The sequence below is a fragment of the Oryctolagus cuniculus genome (assembly GCF_964237555.1).
Source record: "Oryctolagus cuniculus chromosome 17 unlocalized genomic scaffold, mOryCun1.1 SUPER_17_unloc_3, whole genome shotgun sequence".
NCBI classification, from domain to species: domain Eukaryota; kingdom Metazoa; phylum Chordata; class Mammalia; order Lagomorpha; family Leporidae; genus Oryctolagus; species Oryctolagus cuniculus.
The window spans coordinates 1,157,466-1,174,636 of record NW_027208204.1 but is presented as its reverse complement, the minus strand read 5'-3'; the positions used below and the strand labels follow the sequence as shown (position 1 = coordinate 1,174,636).

The 17,171-nt window shown below is 39.5% G+C and overlaps 1 long non-coding RNA gene across 1 annotated transcript in view; it reads right to left on the bottom strand.

Moving 5' to 3' along the window:
• Positions 1–17,171, bottom strand: part of LOC138847915 (uncharacterized) — a 63,876-nt gene that overhangs the window by 40,191 nt on the left and 6,514 nt on the right. The gene's annotated exons all lie outside the window — the stretch shown is intronic.

Here is a 17,171-nt window from a genome sequence, read left to right as displayed (position 1 = left end):
AGCATAAGTTTGTTATAAATGAGAATACAGTATATGCTTTCAATACATAGGGAGGGGCCAGCACTGTGGCATAGTAGGTAAAGCTGCCAACTGCAGTGCTGGCATCCCATATGGGTGCCAGTTCAAGTCCCAGCTGCTCCCCTTCCAATCCAGCTCTCTGCTATGGCCTGGGAAAGCAGTAGAAAATGTCCCAGGTGCTTGGAGCCCTGCATCCTCCTGGGAGACCTGGAAGAAGCTCTTGGCTTTGGATCAGTGCAGCTCTGGCTGTTGCGGCCATCTGGGGAGTGAACCAGTGGATTGGAAGACTTCTCTCTCTGTAACTCTGCCTTTCAAACAAATAAAACTTTTAAAAAATACATAGGGAAAAATACATTTTCAAAATAATGATTACCAAGAAAAACACTTGTGAAAAAGGTTTCATTTTTCCAAACATGGAAACATCATGACATAATTTACAAAAGGATCATGACTTATTTTCAGAAAATCAATCAGAAAGGAAGGTGAAAGATATCAACTGATTTTCTAAAATTCTGAAATGAATCTTGAAATAGAATTAAAATTATGATAGCTCAATGCTTTTTCACTGACTTTAAGGCGAGAGACAATCTATGAATCCTATGACAAACTTTCTCAATGGAAATATGCAGAGAAAATATCTGCAGACTCAAAATGATTGCACTGGGAGTCATAACTGTTGATTATAATGAAATTATATCAAAATACAGAATTTAAAGGGAGGGACATGTCTAAGGTCCAACACAGAAGAGAGGTGGGGAGCTATAGGAAGTTCAGCAGGCTAAGGTCTATAGTGGCCTTAAGCAATGAATATTTATAAGGGGGAAAGGAGACTGAAAAATTCACTTTAAATATGTTTATAAGCAAAAGTTTTTATCCTATATCACGTAAAATGAAGAAATGTGACCAATTGGCAAGTTTTCAGGAAACCTGATCTTGAGTTAAGAGAGATTAGTAATTTTTTTCCCTGATGAGAAAATGAAATGTTCAGGAAATTCTGAAAAACTCTTCAAAAAAAGGAGATTTATTCACTTATTTGAAAGGCAGAGTTAGAGGGGAAAGAGGGAAAAAAGGAGGAAGAGGAGGAGATAAAGAGCGCGAGAGAGAGAGAAACACCTCCAACCACTTGTTCACTCCCCAGATGGCTGCAACAGCCGGGGCTGGGGAGGGCCAAAGCCAGTAGCCAGCAGCTTCATCTGGGTTTCCCATGTGGGTAGAGGAGGCCCAAAAAGAATTGGACCATATTCCACTGCTTTCCCAGGAGCACTAACAGAGAGCTGGATGCAAAGTGGAGCAGCCGGATTCATACAGGTGCCCATGTGGAATGCTGGCACTGCATGTGGTGACTTAACTTTCTATGCCACAGTGCCAGCCCCTTGAGCAAGTCTTAATGCCCACTTGCTAACATTGGTCCTTTACTGGGATAAGTAAAATTAAATAACACTTATAGGTCATTTTCTAAATAAATGTGAGAAAGTTAATATGTACATGCTTTCAATGCATAGGAAGGGGCCAACACTATGGCATAGCAGGTAAAGCTGCCACCTACAGTGCCGGTATCCCATATGGGCACCGGTTCAAGTCCCAGCTGCTCACTATATTTGAAATGTCACAAACACACTGGAAAGTCTAATGAAATTTAAAGTTACATTTTCTTGATATTAATATGAAGATATATCAGTATATATTCTAACAATACCAAATATTCAGTCATCTACAGCAAGAAATACATAATTAGGTCATGTGTTTGTGAGATGTAGTTCACTTAGGCTAGATTCAACCAGTCTCAATGGGGCTCACTTATATATCTGGAATTCATCTGGATGGCAGCTAACCTAGGGTGGCCTCAGCTTTCCTGACTAGGGCACCTGGGCTCTACATCTGGCTCCATACAAACAGACTCCAAAGAAGAGTGCAGTCATGATTTTTAGACTCTAGAAGGCTTGCTCAGGCATATGGTTATGGCCATAAAAGATGAAGAACATGGATGGAGATGGACATGATTTTCCAAATCTCTTCTTCTGTCTGACCTGCACACATCTCACTGTACAAACTAGGAAATGTGGCTGGTATCTAGACAGGAATGAGAAGCCACAAGAATGCTCTGTGGCAGCAGACGTGAGTAAAGGAAAGCTGAAGAACTGGAGCCATTACACGCAGTCAATATGCTGCTCACCTGAATTTTCAGATGAGTGACTAACATGTTCCATTAAGGAAGTCAACAAAATGTATTTCTATTTTCTTCTGAGAATTTCTTTTTGTAAAAAATTGTTTTAAATATGACGACGTAATTGTAGAGCAAAGCCCTATCAAATAAATAATGATTCCCATATTCAAATTTTCAGTAAATTATTAGAAATAGATTTAAACTCTAAACACTTTTTTAAAATTTATTTGACAGATAGTGAGAGAAAGTGACAGAGAGAAAGGTCTTCCTTCCATTGGTTCACTCCCAAAATGGCCGCTATGGCCAGTGCTGCACTGATCCGAAGCCAGGAGCCAGGTCCTTCTCCCTGGTCTCCCATGGGGTGCAGGCACTCAAGCACTGCTTTCCTGGGCCACAACAGAGAGCTGGACTGGAAGAGGAGCAACTGGGACCAGAACCTGATGCCCATATGGGATGATGGCACTGCAGATGGATGATTAACCAAGTGAGCCACGGTGCCAGCCCTGACCCAGCTCTTAAAATAACCAAGGTTTAAAATACAACAATATTGAGTGCTAGTAAAACTATATTTTTCTGGAGAAAATCTCCTCAAGGTCATGGAAGTGAATTTCTCCCCCTCTTGAGGGTTTATTATGCTTAGTGACTGGTTTTCAAAGAATGGGGTAGTGAAAGAATGAGAAAACAAACATCCTATGGTGAAGAACCTGACAACCAATACAATGGCCTGGGGATCATGGTTGACATCATAAATGATATGATAAGTCATGTCAGTAGCATTTACCATTGATTTGATATGATAAAAATGTCACTTCACTACTGTGGTCTTTTTCCCAAAAATACAGAATTGAGGTCCAGCAATAAAAAAAACTGAAATTAATTTATAGGCATTTCATAATCTCAAGTAGAGTCCTAAGACACAAGAGCGGAAATAAAATTACAAAAGCTGTAAAAGGCCCTCTGTTATTGATTCTAAACTTGTGGGGCCGGTGCTGTGGCACAGCTGGTTAACACCCTGGCCTGAAGCACCAGCATCCCATATAGATGCTGGTTTGAGACCTGGCTGCTCCACTTTCAATCCAGCTCTACTGCCTGGGAGGCAGAAGGTCCAAGTCCTTGGGTCCCTGTACCTGAGTGGGAGACCCAGAAGAAACTCCTGGCTCCTGGCCTTGGATCAGCACAGCTCTGGCAGTTGCGGTCTATTGGGGAGTGAACCATCAGGTGGAAGACCTTGCCCCCACCTCTCTCTATATCTCCTTTCTCTGTGTAACTCTCTAAAAAATTTAAAAAATGACTGTTTATAGGAAAGCTGTTGGCAGGAAACTGGGGACATATTTAAGCCCAGAGCACATTGTCTTCCATTAATGTATATTATTTTAAAATTATTTATTTGAAAGGCAGAGTGATAGGGGGTGAGTGAGAGCGAATGAGCAGAACTATCATCCACTTGATCACTCTCCCAAATGCCTGCAACAACCAGGACTGGGTCAGTCTGAATCCCGGGGTCCAGTACTCCATCTGATCTTCCCACATGGGTGTCAGCAATCCAACTACTTCATCCATCACTTTCTGTCTCCAGAATACACATTAGCAGAAAACTGGATCATAAGCTCAGGTGGGACTTGACGCCAGGCACTTGAAGATAGTTTGCAGATATTCCTAGTGATGACTTTACCTGCTATACCACAACACCTGTCCCAACAATGCAATATATTTGAATGAGACATTGAATCAAGCATCAGAAAGGACTTTAATATTTAAGATTTTGAATTACTGGAGGCCAGTGTTGTGGCACAGTGGGTTAAGTGAACATCTGTAGCACCAGGATCCCATATGGGCACCACTTTAAGTCCCAGCTGTTCTACTTTTTTTTTAAAAAAAGATTTATTTAGTTATTTGAAAGACAGAATTACATAGAGTCAGAGGCAGAGAGAGAAGTCTTCCATCTGCTGCTTCACTCCCCAAATGGTCGCAATGCCTAGAACTGGGCTGATCTGAACCCAGGAGCCAGGAGCCAGGAGTTTCTTCTGGGTCTCCCATATGGGTGCAGGGGCCCAAGGACTTGGGCCATCTTTACTGCTTTTGCAGGCCATAGCAGAAAGCTGGATAAGAGGTGGAGCAGCTGGAACTTGAACTGGCACTGATACGAGATGCGGGCGCCACAGAAGCTTAGCCTACACCACAGTACCAGGCTTTACCTGCTACACCAGCAGGCCCCTGCTCCACTGCTGATGCAACTCCCTGCTAATGTGCCTGAGAAAGCCAGTGGAGGATGGCCCTGGCCCAAGTTCTTGGGCCCCTGAACCTATGTGGGAGACCTAGAAGATGCTCCTGGCTCCTGGCTTTGGCCAGGCCTAGCCCTAGCCAATGCAGACATTTGGGGAGTGAATCAACAGATGCCAAGATCTTTCTCTCTGTTTCTCCATCTCTCTATAATTATACATAAATAAATAATGAATAAATAAATTCTAAAAATTTTTCAATCTGCAGGCACCATGGCTCAATAGGCTAATCCTCCACCTGTGGCACTGGCACACTGGGTTCTAGTCCCAGTTGGGGCGCCAGATCCTGTCCCAGTTGCCCCTCTTCCAGGCCAGCTCTCTGAAATGGCCCGGGAGTGCAGTGGAGGATGACCCAAGTCTTTGGGTCCTGCACCCAAATGGGAGACCAGGAGAAGCACCTGGCTCCTGGCTTCAGATCAGCACAGTACGCCGGCAGCAGTGCGCCGGCTGCAGCAGCCATCTGAAGGTGAAACTATGGTGAAGGAAGACCTTTCTCTCTCTGTGCCTCTCTCTCTCACTGTCCACTTTGCCTGTCACACAAAAAAAATTTCAATCGCTCTGTCCCAACCCTAAATGGTATACTTATGTTACATGCAATATCATCTTTTTTAAACCAACATTCTTATTTTTTAAATATTTATTTGTTTACTTGACAGAATGAGAGAAAGAGACCTTTTTTCCATTTGCTGATTCACTCCAAAAATGTCCACAGGACCGGGGCTGGACCAGGCTGAAGCCAGGAGCCAGGAATTCCTACCTGGCCTGTCATGTGAGTACCAGGGGCCCAGGTATTGGGCCATCACCTGCTGCTTTACCAGGCACATGAGCAGGGAGCTGGATCAGGAACAGAATAGCTGAGACTTGAACTGGCAGTCTGACTCGGGATTCTGGCATCACAGGTAGCAGCTTAGCTCCCTGTTCACACACAGCTCCAATATTCTTCTCACATGCCAATATTCCTACTCCAAAACAAATTAAAATTTGCCTTGAAGTTTGTGGGCATCACATCTGTTTTACTTTTTATTTTAATCACTGCCCAGCACTTCATATGATGACTTTATACATTCCAAAGTTCATTTAATCATTTTTTTTACCTGAAAAGCAGACACCAACAGAGAGAAAGTTAAACAGAGATCTTCCATCTACTGGTCTACTTACCTAATGCCGGCCAAACTTGAGGCAGGGTCAGGCCAAGCAAGAAACCCAGGTCAATCCAGGTTTCACCTGTGGGTAGGAGGGACCTAAATATTGTTGTCATCATCTGCTGCTTCTCAGATTGCACACTGACAGAAAGGTGGAGTCAGAAGCAGGGCAGGAATTGAAATTCAGACACCCCAACATTGGATCAGGCATCCAAAGTGGCATCTTATCTGGTGGCCCAAAGATGTGCCCCTTACACATTTTTTCCTTGATTCATTTTATATTTTGTACTACTATACTAATTTTATCCATATGTATCATTACTGACATTGCATTCCCATAAAATTCTAATATTCAGGGAAAATGGTATACTATTCAGAAAGATACAAATTTTCTAGGTTATACAAAATTTAGCAAAAATTGATTTGTCATTTTCTATTTCTGGAAATGTACTTATTCATAATAATATCACTTGTATATTGACTATAGCTTTTAAAATATTTAGCTATAAATACAAGGTTTTACCATTTATGGTACTATTAATATGAGCAATGGATCTGTTGATGGCATTAGTCTCTGCTCATTGATTCAACTTCTATAGTCACACATCACACCAGCCTTGGTGGTATCTTTTTTAAAAAGTTGTTCATGTATATCAGAACCTCTGAACATGAGCTGCAAACTGGAGCTGTTACTTGTATTCAAAATGAAAATATTATTTCTAAAGACTTTTATTACTTGTATCTACACAAAGTCAAACTCTATACTATTAATTCTAACAATTTGTCTTAAAATTCTATTAGGTCCTAGAAATTTTTTTTAAAAATAAAAGGAAGAAATTTCCTTAAATACATGTCTATCAAATCATCCTATGTTGGCAAGTTTCTTTATGTTGGATTCAATTCACAGGTAACAATATCTTGATTATAATATACTTTTTAAAAAATACTTAATACCTGAATATTTTCAAGGAAATGAAATCATTACAAAGGAATGTTTAGCTATAAGGTTGAATGTTATATTCAGATCCAAAAGCCTACACAAAAATTTAATTTGGGGGCTGGTACTGTGGTGTAGGCTAAGCCTCCATCTGTGGCACCCACATCCCATATGAGTGCCGGTTCATGTCCCAGCTGCTCCTATTCCAATCCAGCTTTCTGCCATGGCCTAGAAAAGCAGTGGAAGATGACCCAGTACTTGGACCCCTGCACCCACATAGGAGATGCAGAAGAAGCTCTTGGCTCCTGGCTTTGGATCAGCCCAGCTCCAGTTATTGTGCCATTTGAAGACGTTTCTTTCTGTCTCTCCTTCTGTCTGTGATTCTGTCTCTCAAATAAATAAATAAAAATGTAAAAAAAATACTCAATTTGATGGTGAAATAATATATTTGCACTACAAAGGGAGGTTATTCACTGAGAAAAATATCTTAGCAATGTAAACTAAATTTCCTAGGAACTTGCTTTTCATATAAACTATGAAAAATAAAATACTAAAATGTAATTATGTTAATCTGTGTGGTTCCAAATCTTTCAAACTTTAGATGATCTTGTGCTTTTATTTTTCTTTTCTAGACAAGTTATACAGATTGTACTTGATTAATCACCCTCCAGATGTTCTTACCAAAGAGTTACTCTTGGGAGAAAGCTATAGGCATAAAATTAAAGAATGTATGCAATTTCATTTGTGAAGTTTGGGTTGGGATGCTAAGTTTTATAGTGAAGTATGGATTTGTTATTCTGTAGGAGGATCTTGGATGCCTTCAAATAGCAGTTTATAAGTACAAGCCAGGACCTCCTGTTTATTTCTTTTTAAAATTTTTTATTTAAAAAGCAGAGTTAAAGAGTGAGGGATACATACATACATATATACATGCATACACACACACACACACACACACGCACAAAGAGAGAGCATGAATCTTCCATTTGCTGATTCATTCCACAAATGGACACAAAGATCAGTACTGTTCTGGGCTGAAGCCAGGAGCCCAGAATTCCATTTGGGTCTACCATGTGTGTGGCAGGGGTTCAAGTACTTGGGCCATCTTGTACTGCCTTGCCAGTTGCATTAGCAGAGAGCTGGATTGGGAGTGGGGTACCTGGAACATGAACTGGTGCTCATATGCGAGGCTGGCATTGTAAGTTGTGGCTTAACCTGCTTCACTACAATGCTGGACCCAATCTAGGACCTCTTAAAGAAAATAATTTAAGTAATAGAGCAAGAAAGCTCTATCTTTCCTTTTTCTCTCTCCCTCATCCCACTTCTGCTAACCTAGTTCTGATGCTTAAAGTTGGAAAAACATAAATTGCAACTGTACACTGAAGGCTGTTTTAATCACACTACCTATAAAATCTGACAAAATCTTTTATAATACAGCTGACCATTGGTCAGATCTTTCTTGACTTCCATGAAATGAAGGACACCATGAAACCAGTAAGCATACCAAACTTCCTCAATAAGTATCCTCTGTCTTATCTCCAGCATAACCCTGATCCTATTGTCAGTTCTCACTGGAACAAGGTTAGGCTAATTCATGATGGAGAAAACATTATTTTAACTTTAAATTTCACTGATTATTTCCTACATTAATCCAAATCAGAGTTTTCCTATGTGATGTAACAATTAAAGGCAGGTGTGATTCTAAGTGTAAATGAAAGGAATGAATAACACCACAGTTGAACTTGAGTGTTACTACAGGATTTACCTGTTTCAAAATAACTTATCTACTTACACACTTATCTTGATATCTGCAACACCAAATATAATTTTTGAATTCTATTTTCCAACATTCTATCTTCTCCATCCCCACTAAACTGTTTTCCTATGTATTCATTTTCTATAACTAAAATAGCAAATATCTGCAGACTTAGTGTCTTAGAGAAGCACAAATTTACATTCTGATATTCTGTATGTCATAAGTCTATCAGGCTAAAATGCAGGGCATATTCCATTCTGGAAGCTCCGCAAGTTCATTCATGTTTTGCTCATTGGGTCTCCAGCAGAATTCATTCTCTTGTGGTTGTAGGACCAAAGTCCTTGTTTTATCTCTGACTATAAGTGGAGGTCTGTCCCCAGCTTCTAGAGAGCACTGCAGTTCATGGATCATGAGCCTCTTTATTCAAAGGAAGCAACAGAAAATAACAGAATCCTGCACATATCCCTGGCCAATCATTCTGTATGCCCTTTCTCCTTTTACAAGTCAAATGTTTGATCAGATCCACATGGGTGCTGCAAGATTATTTCTCTATTTCAAGGTTTATATCCTCAATCTAATTTGCAATTTAAAATTCCCTTTTCGCAAGATAATGATTTAGTCCCAATGTTTTTAGGGTTAGGAAAAGGGGCCATTGCTTGGATTTTCAGTGTTATATCCTCAAACACAGGTCTCATTTCCTCACTGTGTTTTTTGAAATTTTTCACTTTTGTTCTTTTCAATATTCTCTATATTATAAGGATCTATTCCTGCAAAGTGGACAATTTACTAAGTCAATGGGCAGGAACTGATATTCTTTCTGCCAGGAAGCAGTTATTGTCTCACCAATGGCCCCTTCTGTAGGAAATGCATCAACCCCAATTACAGGCAATCTCAGACTACAATGTAACAAGTGGACATTGCACAAACTGTGGTGAAATCATGCAATCAAAATTGCAAACAGCAGGATCCTTCAGTAGACATTAATTTGTATAGCATATTTCAGTGTCTGTGAATTCAGGACTACTCAAACTCCCTAGTTTTCTGGGCCTTAAGTTCCTAAGGCAAGAACGATTCTCTGGAGATGGGCATGTGGCACAGTAGCTTAAATCACCATTTGGGAAGCCTGTGCTCCATATCAGAGCACCTGGTTTGAGTCCCAGCTACTCTGCTTCTGATCTAGCCTTCCTGCTAATATACACTCTGGGAAACAGCAGATGATGACTCAAGTCCCTCCTTTACTGCCCACCCATGTAGAAACATGAATTGAGTTACGGGCCCTTGTTTTAGACTGGCACAGCTCTGGCTGTTGCAGGAATTTGAGGAGAAAACCAGTAGATAGAGGATCCCTCTATCTCTTTACCACAGTGCTTATCATCTGCTATATAACAGAACAGAAATATTGTTAACATAAGTGAATATACTAATTTTTCTACCTATCTACTTCTGTATCCCAAAAACTTCCTATAAGTTAACATGATATATTGTCCACCTGTGAATAATGCTCTCTAATGTACTAATTCAATAAAGCACAGCTTACATCATCATAACATAAGGGCATTTTACTGATGAGAGAAGCTGTTTATTTGCAAGGAGTTATCTTGATATCCTTCTTTATAATGTATATTTCATGTTCAGTTTTTTCTAAACAAAATGCAGTTTATCCTAGAGTCTACAGAAAACACATTGGCATATTATTTTAAAATCTATACAAGAAACTCCAGGGAAACTGAAGTTCAAATGACAATAAAATGCCTGGATATAATCATTTGTAAAACTTTCAAAATAAAAATGCAAAGTGGTAGCTACACACTTCAGAGAAATTAAATTAGTGGGAATTCCATTGTTGGACCCTCTTTAGCAATATGTACTCATTGAATGCCAAATATCAATAGTATAAAAGCAATAGTTGTAGATATATTAAATGACTACATCCATGTTGATTGGAATTACTAGAAAGAATAAACAAGATAACTCTAGGGAAAGATAACAGTATCTGGAACAATAGAAACTCTTTTTATGACTATATCTCTTTACCATAACATTTATTTCTAGTCTAAATTCTTGAGACCAGTTGAGAAGAATCACATTGAAGAGTTGGTATTGGGGCCAGCATTGTGGTGTAGCGGGTAAAACTGCCACCTGTGACACCAACATCCCCTATTGGTGCCAGGTAAAGTCCCAGCTTCTCCACTTCCCATCCAGCTCCCTGCTACTGCTCCTGGGAAGGCAGAACAGGGCCCAAGTGCTTGGGCCTCAGCACCCTAGCAGACTCAGATGAAGCTCTTGGCCCAGTCCCAGCCATTAAGGCCATTTGGAGAGTGAACAAGCTGTCTCTTTCTATCCCTCTCTTTCTCTGTAACTCTGCCTTTCAAATACATAAATCTTAAAGAAAAGAAGTGGGTCTCAATCATAAACAGCAAAAAAATAAAGTCCACCCAAACTCAAAATCTGTACTACCTATGTTGACCTCATCTGAAACCTTCAAAAATATTCAAAGGAACACAGTTTTCTCATCTCTTATGTAAGTACAAATGGAACCTGCCATCCTGTGACCTGATTGTGGCCAAAGCATTTGTCCTACCCAGGATGGGTCTTCACTCCTGACTGAGGCTTCTACTTCACACATGGGCAGGCCAATTGCTTCTCATTATGTGAGTTTGCCATCATCTGGACAGTCCATCTGAAGAGGTAAGCCACCTTTCATAACCTCTCCACCTACAGCTAAAAGGGTTTTTCCCTGTATGTGTTCTCCTGGGGACTATCGCATGAGAATTTTTCAAAGATTTATTTATTTGTTTGTTTGAAAGTCAGAATTACAGAGAGCAAGGGTGAGAGAGAGATCTTCCATCCAACTGGTTCATTCCCTAAATGGCCACAATGGTCAGGGCTGGGCAAGGCTGAAACCAGTAGCCAGATCTTCATCTGGGTCTCCCATGTGAGTACAGAGTCCCGAGTACTGAGGCTATCTTCCACTGCTTTCCCAGATACATTAGCAGGGAGCTGGATCCAAAGTGGAGCAGCCAGGACTTGAACTGGTGCCCATAGGTCATGCAGGCTGTTGAAGACAGCACAGCTGCAGCCCCACAGGAGAAATTCTAAAGTAGGTCTTGCCACATCCTGGATAACTACAGATGGGACTTCTTATTCTGGAAGAGTCAATCTAAGGAAAGACTTTAGCTGCTAAAGGGGAAAACCCAGGATTGGGGGCAATGGGAGAGCCTGGTACTATCTGAGCTCACCATTGGCAGCTATGGGCTTTGTACAATGCTCTGAGGTAAAGATATGAGAGATGCTTTGGGCACCTGAGAACCCATCAACAGCTTTAGTTGTCAGGACATGGGCTGGCTGATATCTACACATGACTGTCTCTGAGGTAGGCATAGAAAAGTCAAAGTGAGCACCCACTTTCTCTTCCACTTCTGCCACTGTTTCATTCACATCTCCATCTGTTTGGTGACCCAGCTGCACAAGGTATGTTTTTCCCTTGCAGTGTTACATTTAGGTGGGTTCTTTGGAAGGGATTGTCCTTAACACTTGGAGATACTGGCTGCATTACTGGCAGGATCAGTGGCTACAAACATGGGCATCAGCTGCATGACGCAACACACTGATTGCATGAGCCTTGGGCAACTTGGAGGAGAGACACTGGGATGTTTTCTTCCTCTGAACTGTGCAGCAATGTGCAGCTTGACTGGACTGGAAAATGACTTGAAGTATTCTTCATGAAGTAAATGGTGCAGATTGACATTAGGGTTCAAAGTGTGAGGTGCTGTAAGGTGGAGTCAACAAAATGTGGAAATGAAAATAGGGTGGCACCAGAGGCATATTCTCTCCCTCTGACATATCAGATACTTATGCAACGGGTCTGTTTTCATGGTATTTCTTAAAATCAGACAACCAGTTGCAAGTCATTGACTTTAAGTGCTTTAGAAGTACCTTGCAGTTTTGCTCCAGCAATTCAAACTCCTTTCTGACCTTTCAGAAATTCTTTCCTCCATTGCTTATGGCTAGACTACATGCCATCTGCCCTCTCTTCATTCAGGTAGTTGCTCCACCTGCTCTATGCTCTGGGTGCAGGCAGAGTCTGCAGCCAGCCAACCAGTGGAAAGGGTGTGTGAGGCACTGGCCACTGAGCTGCTGCTTCCCAACCATGAGAATCTGCATCAGTGGTATGTGCTCCCAATCACCAGCAGCAGTGTGATCCACCAGCCTTGCCCAGAGGAATTCCTAGTCACCTGATTTAGTGCTGCCCTGGTCCTCACTACCCCTCTCCACTCATGCCCCACCATGGGCTAGGGGACTGTGCTGCAAGTGGGCATCTACCCAAGAGGTCTGGGGTCAGTGGTGACCCAGAGTGTTGTAGACAACCAGCCCAGCCTGTGGGAGGGAGACAACTAGTTCCTATACTTCAACTCACAGTCCAGCTTTACTTTCTAATAAAGATAAGATTGGGAAGGCATTTTGCTTAGCAGGTACGATGCCATTTTGCAATGACAGTGCTTCAGTTTAGTAGGTTAAGCCTACTCCTACAGCACTGGCATCCCAGTTCAAGTCCTGGCTCCTCCACTTCCAATCCATCTCTCTGCTATGGCATGAGAAAGCAGTGGAAGATGTCCCACGTCCCTGGGCCCCAGCACCCATGTGGGAGAGCCAGAAGAAGCTCCTGGATTTGGATCAGTGCAGCTCTGGCCATTGAAGCCAATTGGAGAGTGAACCAGTGCATGGAAGACATCTCTCTCTCTCTGCCTCTCCTTCTCTCTGTGTGTAACTCTTTCAAATAAATAAATAAATTTTAAAAAGATACTTTTGTTTGCAAACAATATGTGACATCAATACAACTGCTTAAATTTTCTCATACATGTGGCTTAATTTTGGGGCCTGAATTATGGCTGATTGGGTCTGTAGTCTAATGATATCTTAGAACCCAACTATTTCCCTCTTCTGTATGAATTTCAGTGTAGTATGTTACTAGAATTCTGAAAAAATTCAGAAACATTTTAAGTATCATCTAAACATCATAATCTCCAAAGAACAAAAATTACTGTAAACTGATTTTCCAGAATTATTTCTTTGGATAATGCTACAATTTTATTGTGGCTTTAAATTGAGCACACACACACAGACACACACACACACACGCCCCATACATACATTCACAAATGCACATACACAATCAGCGAGTCTCCAATGCATTTACCAAAGTGCATCAATGTACTAGTTTCAGATTACTGCCAGAGAATAGTCCCTTTCATTAAATACCAATTTACCCTAGTGATTTAGTTTTGACCAAAAATGATACAATTTAGTTAGTCTTTTGAAAAAGATGCAGGTGCCATCACAAAGCACAAATAAGTGAATAAGTTACACTATTTAGGGAATTAGATAAGAAATGGCTCACTCATCAAATTAAACAATTGAATCTAGTTTGAGTTACCATGTCAAGCAAAATATGAAGTTTTAAAAAAAGACTGTATATAATTTCAAATAATTTTTGAGTTGTATCTAAATGTGTACACTACAACATTAAGCATAAAATCACATATATTTAAATACATTTAGTTAGGAAAATATGCATAGATAACAATAATTGCTAACATTTATTTTATACCAGGCCATGTTTCCAGCATTTTATGTTTCCAGAAAAATGGAGATAGTTCTGGTTATCTTAATTTTAAAGAAAATGGAACTGAGGCATGAAGAGGTAAGTAATTGGTTTACCCAAGGATATATAATCATGAAGTGGCAAAGCCTTAGACTTGGCATGATCTGAATGACAGCCATTTTTTTCCCCACAAATTCAATGTTTGGTCTATTTCATGTATCCACTAAAAGGATTTACCATCAAATGATACTTTCTGATAAAATCTATGGAAACTGCAGATGAGTATTGCTCCAAACCAAATACTTGGGGCCCGCATTGTGGCATAGCAGGTAAATCCACGATCTTTAAATTTAGCAAAGATATGCCTTGTTAGATGAGTGTGCTTTGTGTAATTCTTCTTGCCAGTGTGTACCCTTTAGAAATTGATTACAAGGGCTAGCACTCTGGCACAGCAGGTTAAAGCCCCAGCCTATGGTGCAAGCATCGCATATCAGTGCTGGTTTGAGTCCTGGTTGCTCCACTTCTTATCTGGCTCCCTGCTAATGCACCTGGGAAAGCATCAGAGGATGGCTCACATCCTTGGTCCCCTGCACCTATGTGGGAGACCTGAAAGAAGCTCCTGGCTCCTGGCTTCAGATCAGCTCAGCTCCAGCTGTTGCAGCCAATTGGGAAATGAAGCAGTGGACGGAAGACCTTTCTCTCTGTCTCTACCTCTCTATGTAACTCTTTCAAATAAATAAAAATGAATCTTTAAAAAAAGAAATTGATTACAGCAGGCAACACGTATGAACTTGTATTATAGAAAGGTTGTCATTTAGAAAAATTTTAGACCTACAGAGCTAAAGAAAAAAAAGTGGTACAAATGTGAACTTTTGAATAAAAACCTATTTTTATGAATGCATGGTGTTATAAAACACAATAGTACATCACTGAGAACCAAAAGTAAATTGGACTATCTCATTCTGTTATTTGAAATCTAGGGACAAAATGTTCTTTACTATTCTTACAGAGAATGTAAATAGTATTGTGATGTCAAACTCATTCTAAGTTTAGATATCCCATGGGCAAGTTTGATCTAATGAAAACAAATCTGTTGGATCATTTACCTCAGACATTCCACTGCCTTTAAAATAATATATCTGTCATAATACATCACGAAATTATGCCTAAAAATACAAATTCAACTGTTACAAACTGTTCAGCAAAATTTAAAATTGTTTTTAATATTCTAAAATGGAACATTTTTCTTTGCTTCCCAATAAAAATGCGATAACAGTTTAACATCTTGAGAATAAGAACTGAGAGTGTATAAATCAAAATATAGGGAGAGAATTTAAAATGTTCATTTTTAAAGCAATAAAAACATTTTTCATTTCTTGGTTTGCATTTTAAATTTGTACATATATATATGTATATATATTTTTAGCCATCCTTACTGGTTACTGCAAATTACCACATACCAGAATTAATTGCTTCCCAACCATTTCAATTTGTTTCTTCAATTCAAAGAAAAATACTTGACTGTGTCTCTTGAGTAACCAAGTAAATATAATAATTTGGCATCATTTTACAAAATTGAAATCTGTAAGAACACAGAAACCACTGCAGAAATATTCTATAAGAATGTACTCATGCATATTGTTCTTACAATAGATTCACACCCATGTCATAGGAGAGCAACTCCTTGTTCAACATTCAAAATGTTCACATTCTGCTAAATATTCCTTTTAACATAGTTACGATAGTTGGACACAAGAGAGTCTTTAAAATTAAAAGAAACAATGTGTATATGTTGATTTTCCTAGTCTTCTTGTTTTTCTGGGACAGAGTATCTTTTTTGAATTTAGGCTGACAAGGATACAACTCCTTCCACAAAGTAAAATGCCTAAACATTAGAGCACTGCTCCTGACCCCTGCTCGCTTGTTCCTCTATATGGGATTTATGAATGACTTACATGAATGGACATATTGGAAAGAGGAAAAGAGCTACCATGCCCCCCCCTTTTTTCTGTATTTAGGATTTTTCTAGGATGCCTATGAGAGAATATGAGTTCTTGTCTGCCCTTTTTTATACTGTAAATTTAGCAAAAAACCTGTACTCTGTAAGTGACTAGGTAAGGATGCAACGTAATGTACTAGGGGCAATGGAAGGGAGTCTTTGTTGCTAAGCACCAAGACTAACAACTCTGTGGGCTAGGAAGCTTACATTTTGACTTCCTTCCATGTCTAGTTTGAATCATTCAGAATACAGAGAGATTAGGAATGTAAGTTATGAGCATACTACACTGCCACAAATGTTATGATACTCATCAGTTTATAACCAGGAATGACTTAAAATTTAACAGTAAACTATGGTGGATACATCAACATCTACACTTATAATTAATATCCACATCTCTAATTGTACCTATCTGTGAATGATCTGACAGGAATTATTATCTGGGATGGATAATTAACAATTCCTTTTACAATTTTCAAAATGTATCAAAAAAGTGAACTTTGAATCCTTTGGGAATTGGATAAGATAAATATATTTGTGTTTGATGAGTCCAGGCTGAGAACTTGTAAGCACAATACAAATCACAATACCTACTAAAAAATTAAATACCTTGGAATACATTTAACTAAGAATGTGAAAGAGATCTCCACAATGAAAATTACAAAACATTAAAGGAAGAAACAGATGAATATACACAAAAAATGGAAAAATATTTCATGTTTTGCACTGGAAAAATTAATATCAAAATGTTCATACTACCCAAAGCAATTTATAGATTCAATAAGATCCCAATCAAAACTCCAAGAACATTCTTCTCAGATCTAGAAAAAAGAATGCTAAAATTTGTATAGCAACACAAGAGACCCCCAAATGACTAAAACAATGTTAAACAACAAAAAGTTGGAAGTATCAGAATATCAGATTTCAAGACATGCTACAGGGCAGTTACAAACAAAACAGCCTGGGACTGGAACAAAAAAGACATGTATACCAATGAAACAAAATATAAACCAAATAAATTAATCCATACAGCTACAACCAGCTAGTCTTTGACAAATGATCTAAAATCAATCCCTGGAGAAAGGGCAGTCTCTTCAACAAATAATGTTGGGAAAATTGGATCTCTACATGCAGACATATGAAACAAAACCTGTACTTACACCCCATATAAAAATCCACTCACAACTGATCATGAATCTAAATCTATGACCTGATATCAACAAATTACCAGAGGAAAACACTGAGAAAACTCTGCAAGACATTGTCATAAGAAA